The 18052-nt window shown below is 51.9% G+C and overlaps 1 pseudogene; it reads right to left on the bottom strand.

Moving 5' to 3' along the window:
* Positions 1-18052, bottom strand: part of LOC134424506 (hydrocephalus-inducing protein homolog) — a 74852-nt pseudogene that overhangs the window by 9536 nt on the left and 47264 nt on the right.

Below are 18052 nucleotides of genomic sequence, written 5' to 3'. Positions count from 1 at the left end.
CAGAAGGCTTGATAAGCCCTTTCTGCCCGGGTGACTGCTAAACCCAGCCTTGGCTGGGGGAACTGGCTGTGAGGATGGAGCTCAGTCCACCTCAGTCTTAGAGGGCATTGCTTTCCTTTTATCCTTCCATGTATCCCTCTCAGCCTGGGAGGGATGAGTCCACTGGTGGACTTGAAGAGGGCTGGAACCTCTGAGGATTTTAAGCTGGGACACCAGGGCTAGCATGCCTCTCTATCCAAGCAGCAAGTTGAGGTGTAGCATTGTGTTTTTTAATTGTAATGCATTTCTAGCAGTCAGTTTTGTGATCTTTCTTAATTTGTACTGTCATAGCATATTTTATTCTTGATGGATTGTTCCTTTCTGCCCTGTGTTATTGGGTTTGCCCTGGCTGCCCATCTCTCCAAAGATCTGCCCCTCTGTTCCCTCTTCCTCCTCCTATTGAATGTCTATCCCTCCCCAAGCCTGCCTCTTTCTCTAGACACTTCCCTATCAATCTTGCATCCTTTGAAACCCCACTGATTTGTTTAAATTATTCTCCTCCCCTGCAGCCCTTTATTGGTTTAAACACTGTATTCCCCACCTTGTGCTCCAACCCAAATTTCTCCCTATTGGTCTAAGATTGTATCCTCCCCTGAGACCTCCTCCCCCTTATCATCTGATGTACGCATTTGAGTTTGCCCTTTCTGTCACTGAACCTCCGGGAGTCAACTTCTTTGGGAACCATACAGAGGGCCTCTCCCTGATCCTTGTCCCTACCCTGGCACAGTCTGCAGTCCACAGCAGCCGCAGAGCGGCCGTGCCCTGCAGCTGCAGCCCGGATTGGGCAGCTTTCTGGGGGCAGCCCACCCGTGCCCTCGGTGCCGGGAGCTGGTTGGAATAATCCGGCACTGTGGCACTGAGGTGCTGCTCAGCAGCAGGTGTGACCAAGGGCACTGTGGCCAGCAGGTACCTGGGAGGCAGGACTCGGCAATCAGGGTGAAGGGAATGCCCAGGGGATTCTCCTTGGGGTCTCTGCCCGGGATGTCAATGTAGAGCTGCTCCTCACATTTCCCCTCCTGCCCTGCGAAGCAGTCCACTGTGATCTTCTGCTGGCCCCACGGACCGATGGAGCCGGAGCAGGGGGACACCGTGAACATGCCAAGATTGAGGTGACTCTGCAGAAAAAGTTCCAGGAGAGGTTGATGGCTGATAGCTGTGCCTTGAGCACCCCACCAAAGAGTATGTTCTGCCTTGGCCTCCAGCTGGGCCCAAGCAGCCAGTCCCAGGGCAGGGAAGGATGACTTCATGGCCCAATGGCAGCCCCAGGCTGGGAGCAACAAGCCAAGAAGAGCTACAAATCTGTCCCAGGGGGCAGAGAGAAAGGAATTTAAGTGTAAAGAATTAAGGTGGTAGCTGTGCTCCTTCAATCTCCAGAGGTAACAGAGGAGAGCAGAAATACCTCTGAGAAATGATGGGAGAGAGGTAGGGGACTGCAAAGAAGAAAAAGCAATGTTGTCTGAGCTCTGTGGACTGGGAATTCAGTGGAGGATGTTTTTGCTTCTGAGGTGTTCACAGACCTATGCTGGCTTGCAGCTACCAAACACAGGACCTGCTCCCCTCTGTTGACCCCACAACTCCAGGTCAGAGCCAGACTACAGGACTGTCAGTGGGACTGAGCAGATACTGGTGTTGCAGTGAGCCCCAGCCTGGGCACAGCAGCATCTTGTCACATCCCCTGCAGCAGCACTGCTGGGCAGCAGGAGTCACCCACCTGTGTGAAGGAGCTTGATTTCCTTGCTGTTGAGAGCCTAGCAGCCAATGGAGCAGATTCCCCTTCCTTTGAGCTGAGAGGAGAAAGCAGAGGTATCTGTCATCTGAGCTCCCCTGCCTTTCTCTGAGGCCAAAGCTGGCCTTCCTGCTCACAGAGGAAAGCCTCGTGCTCCTGCTGGCTCCCAGAGAGCAGCCAGCAGCACCCATTGAGAGCACCTGCTGGACTCAGCAGCTCTATCACCAGCTTCATACGACACATGTGGATACCCAGGCCTTTTTTTGCTGCCTCTCCTCAAGCCAGGCATGCAAATGCACAACAGCCCAGGTCCCCTGGCTGCCTGCCACATCCCAGCCGTGGGGTGGTGCCTCCTCAGACAGGAAGGGTGGTCAGGGCTGCTCGTACCTTTTCCTTTCTGATGCAGATGCATCCTCGGGTGGTTGGCGGATGCAGAATTTGAAGTGGAGCATGCCTTTGTTCTCCAGCACCACAATCTGGCTCTTCTTGGTGCCCTTGATCATGGCTCCAAAGTTGATGGGTGAGGCAGGCTCAATGCTGTACTTGCTGTACACGGCTTTGGCCGACACCTTCAGTGGGATGTCAGCCACAACCGGGCCTCCTCGACCTAATCTGGCATCTGTCACCTGTGTCCACAGGAAGGGCAGGTAAACAATGCAAAGAGGCCAGCCTCTACCCCAGTCCCCAGGCTCCCTCCCCAGCCTCCAGTTTACCCCTCCCTGTTTAAGCACCTCCTCCAGAGTCACATTCTCAGCTCCACTTAGGAAGCCTCCCAAATGGTGTTGAAAGACTTTGTGCATGTAGGAGAGAGGATTCTCCAGTTAAAGGCCTCCTTCCATTAGACATCTATCCTGTTACACTCCCAAAGCACCGTGTGATAACACAGCCTGGCCCAGGCAGCTCACCTGGCAGTACAGGATGGGTCTGTTCTTGAGGAGCATTTCACTGGTGGGGTGGAAGAGCATCTCAACATTCACAGCAGGCTGGGAGGCAATCAGCACGCCCGACTGAGGCGCAACAGTGAAGTGGGATGCCGCGTCTCGCATCCTGGGACCTGCACCCTTCAGCATGAACCTGGGGAGAAAGGGAAGGAATGGAGATCTCTCAGTTAAAAGTACAGGTGCCACCAGCACAGCCAGGACTTTGCGTAGGACCAGGAAAAAAAAAGGGAGAGTCCAGCTCTGCTCAGGGAATCTTGGATCTTGACAGAGAGTGCAGACAATCATGAGGTTACTGCAAGAAACCTTGACACCAACATTTTTCATTCCCTTCCTTACAGAGTCTCAGAAAGGGAAAGGAGGTGACCATCAAAGAAAGGCAATGAATCTCAGCATTCCAGTGGCTGAAATTTCTGGGGCTCTCCTTTGGGTTCCTGCTGAGCTGTGAAGAACTGCTGGTTTGTGGCTGGATTCTCTGGTAGAATAATGGAGATTAGAGAGTCCAGGTTTTGTATTTACCATGAGGTAGCCAGCATGGAAATGGTTCGAGCCATTGACAGAGCACGCAGGCCTGGGAACCCAAGGAAATGCTCACTACCAGGCAGCAGGACTCACCTGTACTCAATGTTGTATACTCCTTTGTTCTTTAGACATAGGATTTTCTTCACGTTATCCATGACATTAATGGTTCCAAATTCCAAGTTTCCTTCTGGACCTGCAGAAAACCCACAGAGTGAGGTCAAACACGGTATTTGTGAGCTGCTGCAGAATACAACAGGCCACAAGCTACATGGAGGTCTTGGTGCAAACCCCCTTCCAGCAAGTTTCTGTTCCTGAAAGTGTTTTCCAGCTGCCCTTTCTCTTCACACTTAAAATATCTGCAGGCTTAGTAGCTAAAGAGCTTGCCTTTCATTTCCTCGCTCCCAAGCACAAACCCAATTACTTTATTTGCTGTGCCACGCCCGTGGGCATTGCCAACTGCCTGTTCATGTCACTGTTGTTTCAAAGCCCCAAAATCCAATCTGCACATGAAGCTGCACACTTCAAAGTTCAGAGGGGAGAGACTTAAGGCTGTCAGAGCCCTGACAATGCTTTATTTCATGCAGGTTGCAGGGTACATGCTTTATGTATCCATGCCATCCTTGTATTCCATCCCATCCCATCCCATCCCATCCCATCCCATCCCATCCCATCCCATCCCATCCCATCCCATCCCATCCCATCCCATCCCATCCTATCCCAGTGCTTTGGCTGCCCACCTCCCAAGGTAATGCAGTGCACCTGGACTGCTTTGTTTGGGAGGCATCCACTGACCTTCAGGTATGAAGTCAATGGTCAGAGAAACTTCATAGACCTCTGCAGAGATTTCGATGTTTTCAGTGTGGACAACTCCCAGGACATTTTCTATATCTGAAACCTGAGGCAGCAAGAAACAAACACTGTTCAGATTATTCTTTTGAAAAGTCCTTGTCTCTGCTGGCTGCTTCCCCTATGTCCTCCCTGGCTTCACAAGCATTGGTGGGCTCCCAAGCTTTGCTAAGCTGTTCCTCTCAGGGGCTGCCCCAGTGAGATTCTGCTGCAGTAAAAAACCCTATCAGCCCAACTCTGCACTCCTGCAGCAGGGAATGCTGCTGCTAAAGCCTCCTTGAGAGGCACAGGGGTGTAAGAACAACCACAAAAAGTGTGAGGTGTCTCAGAGCAGGTGGCATTGATAACCCTCTCCAATCATCTAGCACCCTGTCTGAAATGCAGCCCCTAAACCATGGGGAACAAAATCCCAGGGGGAGAGTTTGTTGCACTATGCAAGGGCTTCAGACAAAGCCCAGGAGGAACGTAGAGATCATGCTACAGTCTGTACAACCAGACAACAGCCTTCAGCCATTCACAGGGACAGGGTGGTTGTGCTACAGGCTCAGGATGCAGTGTCTGCTTATCTGGGAGATGTGGATGCACTGCATGTTCATACAAATGCTGTGCAGAGGCAGAAGTTGGGATCACAGCACCCTCGTGTCTGGCAGGTGCAGCTCTTCGTGACTCTGTCCCTAGGAGCACACGGCTGCTCACTGTGCCCTGCTCTGCCAGGCAGAGCACAGTTCCTCTCACCTCTAGTCGAAGGATCTTCTCAATTATGCCAATCTGCTCAGCCTTGAAATGCACTGTCACTTCCAACTCTGAGGAGGGATCAAGGATGCCATTATCTTGTGACAAGGAGAAGTTCTCAGCAAGGTAATCCAGCCCATTGAGCTGCCAGGCCATGGGCAGCAGGCTGTTGTTTTTCAGGACCAAGGTCCTGCTGTCAGTCCTGCAGAGAGATGAAGGGAAGGCACTTGGCATCAGCTGCTGGATGGTCACACCAGCCTGGCCACTGAATGCAACTTGGAGCAGCTCCATCCATGCCCCAGAAACCAGAGTCAAACGTTTTCTCTTTGTCACAAGTCTTGGAGTGCTTGTGGGATCACTGACCTGTGCAGAAGCAGCTTGTCAAAAGAGAGCTCTGGGGGGCTGATCTCCAGCTTCACATGCACCCCATAGCAGCACAGGCTGAAGACCACTGGCTCTGGGTTCTTCTCAATGCTGCAGACGAGCTTGTCTTCCAGGAAGCCAAGAGAAGTGGGGTATGCCCAAATGGTCAGCTCCTGGACACGGCCCCACAGGAAGAAATTAAAGGAGCTCTGAGTGTGAGCAGGAGGAGCAGCCCCTGGGCACTTCTACAGTGCCTGCTCTACCTGCCCTTCTCCTACCTGCTTCTCCTTTGGTTTCAAGGTCATGCGGCGAGGGTTCACAACGAAGGTCCTTGTTTTCCGATCTCTCTCAAAAGAGAACTGGACCTCTATGACCATGGGGGAGATGTTGAGGATGGTTAGCTTCTCCGTGTTTCTGGGACCGTTCTGGGTCTTGTACCTGTCCACAAAAGGGGAAAAGGCTGCAGAGGAGACTGTTGCCTTTGCCACACACTGAGGAGAGCACCGTGTGCCCCCGAGGAAATGGTGCCTGGGGACCCTGCTCTAACAGACAAGTGAGGGAAATGGATCCCAGTCAGGGGCATGGGCGTGTGCTCATCCCTGCCTTACTCTGATGCCTTCCCCTGGACTTGGTGCCTCCAGCCCAGAAGCCTGATCATGCTCAGGCCACTTCAAGAGTTTTTAACACAACGTTAATTCAAGGGTGCCTAGAAAAATAACAGCACACCAGACACATGGGTTTTTCCCCCCTCTTTCTTGGGATGCCTTCCCTGCAGGGTATAAGGAAAGGCCTTTGGAAAAGGAGTTCAGCTAATCTCTTTCATAAAAGTCATGAAAGTACTTTGGATTTCATGGGTTAGCTCAGAGTCTGAGAAAGAAACATAAAGCATCAATTCCTAAGAGAAATGCAAAAAGATAACAAACGACCTTTCTTTAAGGCGTGGAAATTACTTTGGAGGGAAAGGGTTAAAGAGACAAACAGAGATCCCAGACCATCCATCAACCTGGTCAAAGATTGTATGTATTTCAGTTTCATTTCCTTGGGCTGTCAAAAGAGACCTAGCCCTCCAGAGCTCCCATGGAAATAAGAACTTAATGTTAAATTTTTTTTTTTTAAGTGACAGTAAAAGTATTAGTACACAATAGCTTCAATGACAGTGTGTTTATGCAGATTTTATCCAGCAGTGAGCACGCAATGTCATTGCAGGAAAATGTAATTCCTGCTGTGTGTTCCCCTCGACACCTATTGGCAGGTCAGCCATAAAATCTTATTAATAATTAGAGATTAATGAAAGGTTTACAAAACCATCTACAGAATATTTGCTAGATCAGGCTACCTGCAGAGCTCAAAGCACTTCAGAAACCACCATAAAGTTCATTTCCTATGGGTTGAAGCTGACATGTGGGGGGGGACACAAAAGTTGCCCCCCAAGTCACCTTTGGCTCTGGCCACCAAGGCAGCCACCAAGGCACCCACTGGGTAGGCAGAGCAGCTCCTCCAAGGCTCATTTGCCTCTTATCTGCTCAAGTTCACACATCTGTGGTCCTTCAAACCCATGTGTCTTCAAACCCACGTGTCTTTGGTGCTTCAAACCCAGGACTCTGTTGGGATTGTGCCACCAGGACAGCATGTCTCTCCAGGCATGTCCAGAAAAGTACAAGGCCCGGCAGGGAGCACATACCACTCTCTTGATTTCCCACACAGCAGCGGTCCAAAGTGGAATTGCTTTGTGCTCTCAACGTATTCCTTGAAGATGACTTCGTCTTCCTTCATGGTTTTCCTGCACTGTGGAAACACCACCCTGGGCAGAGAAAGTGGGGAAGGAGGAGCTATGAGATGCTCCAAGCAGGAAATGCAGTCAGAAAGCCATAACCCTTCCTGGTGGCTGAGGTACCATCTGCCTTCCCAGCTCCCAGCACAGGAAGAGGGGCTGGGCAGCCTCAGGCAGCACCACCTGCCCAGGCCAGAAGCCCCAAGGGGCAGCCTGGCTGTGAGTTCAGGGGCAGCTGTGCTGTGGGAGGCTGCCGGGGCCCAGCCTTACCGTGGGTTCTGGCAGATGCTGGGGTACAGGCCGGTGCCACAGCAGGGCAGCTCGTACAGGCGCTTTGACTGCACGAGCTCAAACCTCAGTGTCTGCTCAAACCTCCCTGGCTTTTTGGCGGAGAAGTTGACCTTCAGTTCCACCTCACCGTGGGCAGGCACTATCCACCGGTACCGTTTCAGCCTGGCAATTTAAGAGGAGGCTTCAGACATTGCCGAGGAGCCAACAGAACAAGGAGGGTGCACTCGCCATCCCCCAGCACTGGCACGGGGTCACTGTGGAGCTGGGGACGATGCACCTTGTTTGGCAAGAGGACCAAGAAGCAGAGGCATCGCCTCCTCCCGTGCAGCTCACCTGAGGAATTCTGTGGGGACTGAGGCACTTCCCACTGTACTTTTGGATCCTGTTGCAGAGGAATCCCGGGGACTTTCTGCTCTCTGTGTGGAGATATGCTTCTCCTTTGCAGAGCTGTCTCTGCTGGTTGCTTTACCTGTCTTTGGATGGCCCTTGGAAGAACTGCCCTTCACATCTGGGGCCTTGGGCTAAGGGGAGAGAGAAGAGGGAGACAGAAGTGAGCCTTGAGACATCCCCATCCTGGAAAGCAAAAGGGGGGTTTGTTCACCAATGGAAGAGAAAAAAATAAATAAGTCCACCTGCCCATGGACTTGGTCTCCCTTATTGGTGTTTGTTTTGCCTAGGACACCCCTACTCACTCAGGACCCTCTCCTCAAAGGAAGTTCATGGTTTTAAGTGCTTTTTCCCCCTCTTGTCTTACAGAACTGCTCTGTCTCCAGCAGAACTGTCTCTTTTGTCCCATCCCTGACAGAAAGGAGACCTGCAGATATGGGACCCCATCACATCTTCACTGCCTCTCCACAATGCTCCCTTTCCATTCAACCTGTCCCGCCTGTCCCCGTCTAGCCTGGTCCCTGCCGTGGCACCTTCAGTGCCAGCACCACTGGAGCACCCACCAGATCCTCTTCTATAGCAGCACCTTCTGGTGCCACAATGCTGAAGGGCTCCACACGCTCTGCAGAGCCCAGCCTCTCCTCCGGGTACTCGACTATGGAGAGCACAGCAGCAGGGGGAAGGGGGGGGCCATCAGGATGCAGTCCCAGATGTTTCAGCAGCTAAAACAGAAGAGAAAATCCTGTTTATACTTCTGCCACCTTCATCCTCACAACTCCTTCTTTGAAGGCACTGAGGTTTTGGCAATGGGGTTTTTAATTTACATGAAATACGAGTGCTTTGTTATGCCCAGTGGGGTGAGCAGGCTCCAGAGCAGACACAAGAGCTACAAGCAGGACTGGGAGAGTGACTCAGCTGAAGAAAACAATTGGCCATGTCCTGGGAGGGTTTATGATTTCCGGGATGGGAAACTCTGAACAGATGGGATACTTGTACACAGAGCACTCCCACTTCCTGCCCATCTGAGGGATGGTGACAACCTCCCCATCCACACACATGATAGTCTTTGTGGAATACCATCAGGGACCTGGACGTGGCTCTGTGCCATTATCACCTGGGGGAATACAATGCTCCAGGGCCCAAGACCACAGCAAGCTCAAGATCTGAGCTTTGCAGGGTTTTACCTGGTCTTCCTTTGGCAGCTTCCCATCCCTCAGGATCTGCCCAATCATGGCCTTTGGATCTGAGACCTCAATGTCCAGGCACGGCACCCCAATGTGCTCGTCTCCGACTGCTCCTTCGGCAGCTTCGCTTCGCGTCCCCAGCTGAGATGACTGAAGACTTCTTTGGTCTCCACTTTTTTGTTCAGGCTTCTTCTCCACCTTCTCCTGAGGCTTATTGGTCTTCTGACCTTTGTTTTCAGCTGGAGACTTTCCCTTTTGGATCACAGGTAACTGCACGGTACCCTGAACCCTGTCCCAGCAGGAGAAAACCTGTGCAACATTCTGCTGCGATGAATCATAAATCTGAAACCTCAGGATCAAGTTCTCCATCTCAGCTGGGTCCTCTGGGATTTCAGTTCCCCCCTTCTTTGGGGCTTTGGGTTCCTCCTTTCCTGGGATTATGATTTTGCACAACTTTGGGGCTTTGTATTTCCACTTCTCTGGGATTTTGGTTCTCTTAATCTCTAGGATTTTGGTTTCCTTCTTCTCTGGGGGTTTGGTTTCCTTCTTTTCTGGGATTTTGGTTTCCATCTTCTCTGGGGCTTTACTTTCTGTCTTTTCTGAGATTTTGGCTTCCTTCTTTGGGGCTTTGGTTTTCTTCTTTTCTGGGATTTTGGTTTTCTTCTTTTCTGGGATTTTGGTTTCCTTCTCCGGGATTTTGGTTTCCTCCTTTTCTGGGGCTTTGGTTTCCTCCTTCTTTTCTGGGGCTTTGATTTCCTTCTTCTCTGAGGGTTTGGTTTCCTTCTCCGGGATTTTGGTTTCCTCCTTCTTTTCTGGGGCTTTGATTTCCTTCTTCTCTGAGGGTTTGGTTTCCTTCTCTGGGATTTTGGTTTCCTTCTCTGGAGGCATAGTTTTTTTCTCTGGTGATTTGGTTTCCCCCTTCTCTGGGGGTTTGGTTTTTCCCTTATCTGGTTTCAGAGGTTGCTTCCCCACAGAGACACCCTTCTTGTCCTTCTTCCGCCTCTCTTCCTCCTTCCGCCTCTCTTCCTCCTTCCGCCTCTCTTCCTCCTCTAAGGCTTTTGCCTCCTCCTCACGCTTTTGAGCCAGCCGCTTCAGCTCCCTTCAGCAAACAAAACAGAAAGCATCGCTGAGAGTCACCACCAGAAACTTGAGCTCACCAGTCCTGGCTGCCCTGCACTTCATTCCTTGACCCTGAGGCCAGGCGAGACCATTTCCATAAATTTTCCTCAACCCACAGAGTCTGGGAACATCCCAAGTGAGGGCATTGGTGGAAAGGGACTTCCAGGACCAGCCAAACCTGAACCATGCCATCATAAGGTCTTGGCTGTGCAAGCTCCCTCTTAAGGCACAGCCAGACCCCTCCAGCCCCTGCCAAAGGCTGATCCACCAGCTCTCTGTGCTGATGCCTGAAAATGCTCTTTGTCTCTTAATTTCCCAGTTTAAAGCAGAGCACAGATGGCTAACATCTGCTTATCTCTCCTACAATTCTTACTCAGCTCATTCAGCACCCCTCAGGGTACAGCCTGCTCCTTAATGACAATAATCCTTTTAGTCAGAAAGCAAAGGCTGCAGGAACTCCTCTCCTGCAAGACAGGCTCTTGTCAGCCAGATTTCCTGCTGGAACCCAGCTGTGACCAAGCAAACCAGTGCTGTCTGCCATGAAAACCATCTGAAGCAGCCTCATCTGTCTCCTCACCATGAAACCAAATTCAGCCTGGGCTGAAGGAAGTCCTGATGCACAGCCTTGCTTTAACCAGCTCCCACCTCCACACTTTGCCTATGTGTCCTGAGCTGGGCTGCCTTGCTGGAGCAGAGCTTCTCCTGGGCTTGCCTACTGCTGCAGCTGAAGGGGAGCCTAAAGGACATGAGCTTTCATGCGTGCTGTCCCACCATAAGGAGAACCCTGGCAGATCAGCATTGCAAGGACTGGCAATGCTGTGGCAGGACCAGGACCCAAAGCAAGGTTTGCTCTGTGCCCCACACCTGCCCATACCACAATCCCACTGTTTTGGTGAAGGGACATGATGAAGAAGGTGCAACTCAACACCATGGACCTAAAGACACCTCTAGAGGCAGTGCCAAGGCAAGCCCAGAGCCCAGCTCCCTGCAGGCAGCATCTAAGGCAGGAGGGCTCACCACTCAAATAGAGAAGATCTTCTGTCTCAACAGAAGAAGGTCCTTCCTCTCTTGGGAGCCAGGGAGCTCAGAGTGGCCATCCCTGTGCTGCTTCTGGCCTTTGCTCTGCAGCACCTCTGAGCTCAGAGTCCTTGGAGCAGGGAAGCCCTCCAGGGACGATAACCCATGGAAGAGCAGTAACCCATGGAAGGCTTACTCACTTTTTCCTCCGTATGCGCTTCCTTTCCAGGATTATTTTATCCACTTCTGCTTTCTTCTCCTTAGGGAGAGCATAATACTCATCCTCATCTATTTGCAAGATATGTTCTGCTTTCCTCTGCAGAGCTTTTTCCCATTGCAGATCTTTAGCACAAACCAGAGGAGAAACCATGAGTGACTGCAAGCAGAGCTGGGTGCTCTGGGGCAGCTGCAAGGATTCACAGCTTTTCCTGATGCAGCCTATCATCCCGGGAGATATTGGGGAGCTCATATCCCTGCTCCAGAATTCAATCTCCCAAGCTATGGCCGGGAAGTGAGGTCCTGTGCTTTGCCTGGCTTAAGTGCACCAAGGCTGAGGACAGTTGTTTGTCACTCAGCTACAGCAGCTGGCACTTGTGCCCAAGCTTTAATGTTAGAGATTAGGCTGAGTCTTAAAACCTCAGATCTCCTGCAACTCTGAGATGAGTGCTGGTTACACTGAGGCAGAAGGCAGAAAGATTAATAAAAACATTTCTTACAAGCTCTGCTGCAAAGCCAGATACACAGAAATAAGGGTGAGGGCTTGAGAGAAAAGATTTGAGAGGGATGGAGATATTTCACCTTCCTTCTCGGTTTCAGCTTCCTTCCTTTTTCTTTCAGCTTCCTCCCTGGCTTTCCAAGAATCATAATCCTCATGCAGGTTTACCATGAAGATATGACAACGATTCTTGACAGCTTTGAGTACGCAGAGTAGGGAAGATTCCAGGCTGCTTGCAAAGAGGCTCTCCAAGCCATCAAAGATCACTCCCTTGGAGCAGTCTTTACGCTGTGAATAAAGGGAAGAGTAAGTCAGCCATTGCACGCAGGGGCCTCACAGCTGGACAGTGATCCCAGATGTCCCAGGGCACCAGCTATCCTTGTTCCAAGTGCAGTAGCTAAGAGCAGCTGGGACCTGTCCTTAGGCTCTGCCAACTAAGGGCAGCTGCAGCTTCCCCCAGGGTTCCCTGCACACAGTCCGGATCCTCGAGCAGCATGTGCAGAGCTGCTGCTCCTCCTCCTCCTCCTCTCTGAGTCGTACCTCAGTGCCTTCTCTCCAGAGCAGGAATGTCTCCTTTTGCCCCACCCCACACACCTGCAGCCTCTCACTGAGGATGTCCACCAGCAGCTCCTCGGGCAGCACACAGCTCAAGCAGTTCAGCTCTTCCCCACGACTGCTGACGATGTTCAGCTGCTGGGGCGCAGGAGCAGTGGAAACTGTGAACTGCAATGGGAACCATTGTAAGGAAAAGAAACCATGGTGGAAAGCCCTGAACAACTCCCACTGCTGGACTTGGAGCTGAGGTTCCTCACTAATGGAGACTAGAACAACCCTGCAGTGCAGGCTGGGGGCTCCAGGGGACGGTTCTGGAGGGCCCATCCCTTGGCCAGCAGAGACCCAAGCTTGCAAGCCCCAGTGCAGCCTCCCAGCACTTTGCTCACTGCCTGCAGCCACACTAGCCAGGACTGCACTTTGCCAGCAAACCACTGAGAGCCAGTGGAGCTGTCTGCCAGAGCACATTCCCAGCCCAAGTCATGGCACACAGACCCACAGAGCCTACAATGCAAGCGGCCCCTGCCCATCTCAAAGACAATGCAAAGGTCCCAGGCATCAACCAGGGCAGATCATGTTTACCTTGATGTCGTGTTTACCAAGTCTGCTGGCTGACTCCTTCTTTTGTGATGGAGGGGTCTTTTCTTTGACATTCTTGATTTTTTCCCCAGAGGCTCGTTTATTCTTGGTCTGAGATTTTTTATCTGTACAGGGAACAGATGGTTCAGGGGGGGCTTTGTAAAGCAAGCAGGCACCTTTGACTGCAATGGGCACAGCCTTGGGAAGGAACATGGCTCTTTTCCCCAGTCTGCTGGGCACTGGCAGCACTGTTTCCCAGAAGCAGCTCCTTGCCTGCTTCTCTTACCAGCATGGTAAAGCACACCATCCCATACTTGATTTTAAAGCCAGCACTATGTCCCTCCTAACAACTGTGCATGCAGGTGATGCTGTTCACACAGCAGTTCCCCTGCAGATCAAGCCAGAGATTTGTCCTCCAGGAGCATTGTTTCCATACACTGCACCCATCCTGCATTCCCATGTGGAGACCTGCAGCCCTGCCACACTTGCATCACCCATCTCCACTGAAGCTAAATCCTCCTTGTGGGAAAAGCCCAGCTGGGACCCAGACTCTTCTTCCTTCCACCAGCTCCCAACCCAGCCAGGTTCAAAACTGAGCACTGCAAAACTTCCCCCTGCACTGAGCCAGGTCTGGCCTCACCCTGCAGAGCTCAGGGCACCAACTGCCCAGGAAGTTTCACAAAAGTCTCCAGTCTCACATGGAGAACAGCCCAACGAGCTGTGTAACCTGACAGTGGCCACAGGTAACTCTCTGGAGAAAAGAGCTCATCTGGAGCATGTCTCTCATTGGAAACTCCTCTGGGAGGCTGTCCTTCCCTTCCTCTCGTTTGCGAGGTTACACGCATAGTCAGTCCTCCTGTGCTCAATGAGCCACTTCAGAAGGCTTTTTCCTTGTTCAGGTGGGCAGCAGTTCTGCCTGCTGCCCATAAGAAGAAGGCTCAATTCAGCTTTGAGGAAATATAAAATAGTTGGGAAAGAGACAGGCATGCTTTACCAGCCCTAGATGAGCTCTTTTCTCCAGAGATTTACCTACGCCCACTGCTGGGTTACACAGCTCGTCGGGCTGTTCTCCATGTGAGACTGGAGACTTTTATCAAACTTCCTGGGCAGTTGGTACCCCTAGAAAAACGAACATGTGCCAAGAAAGGCAGCAAAGAGGGCTTGTCATGGTTTGACCCGGAAACAGGATTTCTGGGATACTGTAGATAGGGCCAATGAGTGCTCAGATTTGAATATTGCCATCTGGCCCAACCACTGGGCATTGGATCCACCTCTGAGAATACAGGGTAAAAGCAGGGCTCTCCCCCTGGCAGTTCCTCTTTGGATTTCCGGCGGGAAGGAGTTGGGTCTCTCCCCCGGCCCAGTTGCTGGCTGGGCGGGGGGAGCGGAAAAGCCATGCGGCCCGGCCTGGGAGAGGTAGGCCTGGCCCCCCAAGGGTGGAAGGAAGAAGTAAAGAAATGCCTGGAAGCAATGTGCAGCCTGTTCCCCCCCCTTGGAGACAGACAGAGAGAGTGCAGCCTGTGTTTGTGGCCGTTACCTTGAAATTTAGTAAACATGTGCTGGCAGCAGGCAGCCCGGCTGAGGAGATGGGGGGGGTGCAGCCAGGAGTCCAGCCGCTTGGAGGAGTTTTTAACCCTTCTTGGACAATGAAAACCTTACAGAACATTAACCCTTCCTAGATGAGTGATGAAGGTCTGGACCAGAGAGAGAGAGAGTGAGAGATGTTGGAAGAATGGAGAAGAGGGAGTGGCATTTTATGCTGGACTCTTTTGTGTAGCCATGGACAGAGATGTCCATGTCTCCGTGTGATACAGAGACTGAGTCCAGGGGGAGAAATGTCCCAGAGCCAAAGAAGATTCAGTGTGGGTACCCCTCGGCCCCAGGGGGTATATAAAATATGGGGGGGACAGATGTCCCAAAGGTGTGATACTGTGCTTTCCTGGAATTGGACAAAGCATCCTTAAAAAGACAACCCTGGAAGCAGTCCTGATCCCTGTTCGGTGGTGAGAGCACTGGAACAAGGACGGAAAAGGCCACCACGACACATGGAAGGACTCCCTCTCCTCTTGAGGAACTGAAAGTTGAGCATTCTAAAGGGTGGTGCTGGACCCAGAACTGGTGATTTTGGAAGATGTATTGTATTGGGAATTTAGGGGGGAGGAGGAGGAGAGTGTTTTTGTGAGGTTTTCATTTTCCTTGTGTTTTCTTTTTCTTTTGTGTGTAGTTTAGTAATTGTTTTTGTAGTTTAGTTAATAAACTTTTCTTTTTTTCAAGTGAGAGCCTGCTTTGTTTATTCCTGGTCAAAATCTCACAGCAGACACCAGAGAAAGTGTATTTTCATGGGGGCATTTGGCCTTATGCCAGTGTCAAACCTTCACAGGGCTATAAAAGAACCTTTTTCTGAGCCCTTAAAATTTATTTCATTTTTTTTGGCAAGCCAGTGATGCACTTCACCCATGTTCCCTATGAGAAACCCAAGGACTGAAAAACTGCTGCTCTGAGTAAGCAGAAGTGGACGGTGGTGGTGGGTTTCTCAAGCACTGGCTCTGGGTCCTTACCAGCATTTCTCCTTACCAGCATCACCTTCGTCTTTGCCTTCCAGCTCCAGGGCAGCCTGGGTGCAGAGCTCCCGGGCACGGAGCCCCGCTGGGCTCCTGTCCTTGGCCATGGCCTCTTTCACCACGGTGTCGATGGACACGTAAGCAGCGTCGTAATACTGACACAGGCCTGCTGCTATCTCTGTCTTTCCTGAGAGAGAGAGGAGGACTGCTTGGTGACACTGGCACAGGAGGCATTGCAGGGACAGGCCCTGGAAAACCTCCAACAAATTTCAAAGTTAAAATGACAGTGGGAAAGCAAGTGTCCCTCCAGGGGAGGCCATGAGGGAGGCAGCTGCAGCGTGCATACAAACTCTGAATGCTAGAGCCAAGTGGATCATCTCCACCTCCCGTTCAGCTGAGGACTTGCCTTAAGCACCGTGGCCCACCAGGATGTGTTCCTCCTGCTTGCCCCTCTCCCTGCAGCCCTGGGCTGCAGCTCACGTACCTGCCCGGGGCGGCCCATGGATGATGACAACCATCCCTCCTTGGTGGGGCTGCGCCTCGCAACTCCCTGAGTCCGGGTCAATGCCCAGGTGGTGCAGGACAGCCCGACAGACAGGATTCCCAGCCTCTTTCACCATGGACTCGGGACAGAATGGGACAGCTCTGTGACGTGCTGCAGTGCAAAACCAGGGGGAAAAGTCAGCCTCCTGCCTACTTTGATCCTCACCATCCTCCCCATCCCCTCAGATCCCAGGAAAGGAGACTCGGTGAAAGCAAGATGAGATTGTTCTTTTGCTGCTAGGAAGGTGCAAATATAAAAGAGCCAGTGATATTAGACCTGGTCCTATTGGCTGAGGAACTCATCCAGCCCTAGTCTTTGTGGCTAAGGGACACAAGGAAATATCCTGATTATTTCCCCAGTCTATGGCAGGCAGATAGCAGCGTGCTTTGGCTGCACTCAGAATTGGAAGAGGATGCCACAGCCCTTCAGCCAAGAGTTCCTCCACCAAGCTGGGGAACAGGCAGCTGCTAAAAGCACGGGCTTTCCCTGGAGAGCAAGGTGACAGAGAGTTCAGGGTGTATGGGCTGGAGTCCCTGCTGTGACCACAGGCAAAACAGACACCACCAAACCCTTACTGTTTTTCTGACCTGCTGCTGCCTTGCCCATGGCCTTGGCCTCAGCCTCAGCCCCGGCCTTGGGCTCTGCCTCTTGAGCCTTTGGCCTCCACTGTGCTCCATGATTCTGCAGCACCTCTGGAGGCAGTGTCTCACCCACGGCACGTGGAGGCAGAAAAAAGCTCTTTTGGTACTCAGACCCCACTGCCATCCGCAGGATCTGTGTGTGGAGGGAAGAGAAGGCATACACAAGATTCCTTTTCTTGCCTTTCATCACACAGACTCAACAAACCCATTTTCTGTCTCCTCCCTTCCTCCCAACAACACAAACTATTTAGTTTAGGTCCTCCCACAGCATGTCAGCAGAGCTGGCTTTGCCCTGGGGATTGCCTCCATCTCCCTGGCACAAGCCTGGGAATGCTGGAGTGCTGTGAAGCTTGGGCAGCGTGTACATGGGGCCCAGACTTCTCACCTTCTCCTCCTCAAGGTACTGCTCATCAAAATCCAGGGAGTAAAACTCAATGGGGAAGTTGCATGGGTTCTTCACCACCACTGTGGCCTCCACCCCATCGCTGTCCACCAGCATCCATCCCATCTTTAGTGCTGGGGGCCTGAACTCCAACCGTGGCTCAAGACCTTGTCCTGAGAGATTCAGTTTTAAGTGATTGCTTCTGCCATGAATGTTAAGCTCCAGCTCATTCTTGTAAGACCTCTGAAAAGAGGAAAGCACAGAAAACTCATCCATGAAGTCTCAGATGACAGGACCCCAAATACAGCAATGCTTGGTGTTATCAGTCCCTCCAAGGTGAATGGAAACCAGATATTTACTTATGCTAGGGACTAGAGCATCTGTAGTAGTCTGGGTCTGAGTAACTGGGATGAATGCTGGTGTGCACTGTAACTGGGTATCAGATGGCTGTACAATGGCCTGTCAGACATTTTCACCTAGTCATGCAGGAGTGAAGTGCTCATGGGAAAGGCCCTCAGGGTTTCAGTGTCCAGACACAGTCCTGGCACTGCTGCATCAGGCAAACACCAGCTCCAGGAGAGAGGCAAATGAGCTCCTGCTGGCCAGAAATAAGGGTCATCTTCTCTGCTTAGTGTTTGGCTCTGGTCCAAGCCAGACACAAGATGGTTACATTTCTTGAGCAATTAAAAGATCCCTGGGAGTGTGTGTGGGCACACAAGCACTTGTGTCCATGCTGGCACACACTGCCACTTTCCAAGACCCAGCAGCCACAGGCAAACCACTTTTGGGAATGCTTTGTCCTTTGAGCTGAATCCCCAGCTGCACAGGAATGTGCAGGCAGGCCAGAGCCCCAGGGACTGCTGGCAGCACCCCACTACAGGTGACTGTCCTGCCGTGCCCAGGAAGGTGGGTGGTGGCTGTTTGGTCTGTCAGTCCTGCAGCAGGATGGGCCATTCCAGGATTATCCTCTGTGAGTGGGCAGCTGCTCTGCACTGAGTGTCACAGCTGCAAATACAGCCGGGCAAGGGGCAGGCTGAGGGGAGTTGGGCACATCCCCCCCATGTGCCAAGAGGCAGCCTCAGAGCCCTGGTGCTCTCTCTGCAAGCTCCCTGTGGGCATTTCAAAGCACATCTCACGGGAGTG

The sequence above is a fragment of the Melospiza melodia genome, chromosome 13 (genome assembly GCF_035770615.1).
Source record: "Melospiza melodia melodia isolate bMelMel2 chromosome 13, bMelMel2.pri, whole genome shotgun sequence".
NCBI classification, from domain to species: domain Eukaryota; kingdom Metazoa; phylum Chordata; class Aves; order Passeriformes; family Passerellidae; genus Melospiza; species Melospiza melodia.
The sequence above is the reverse complement of the archived record's forward strand: the minus strand, read 5'-3'. Positions and strand labels throughout refer to the sequence as shown.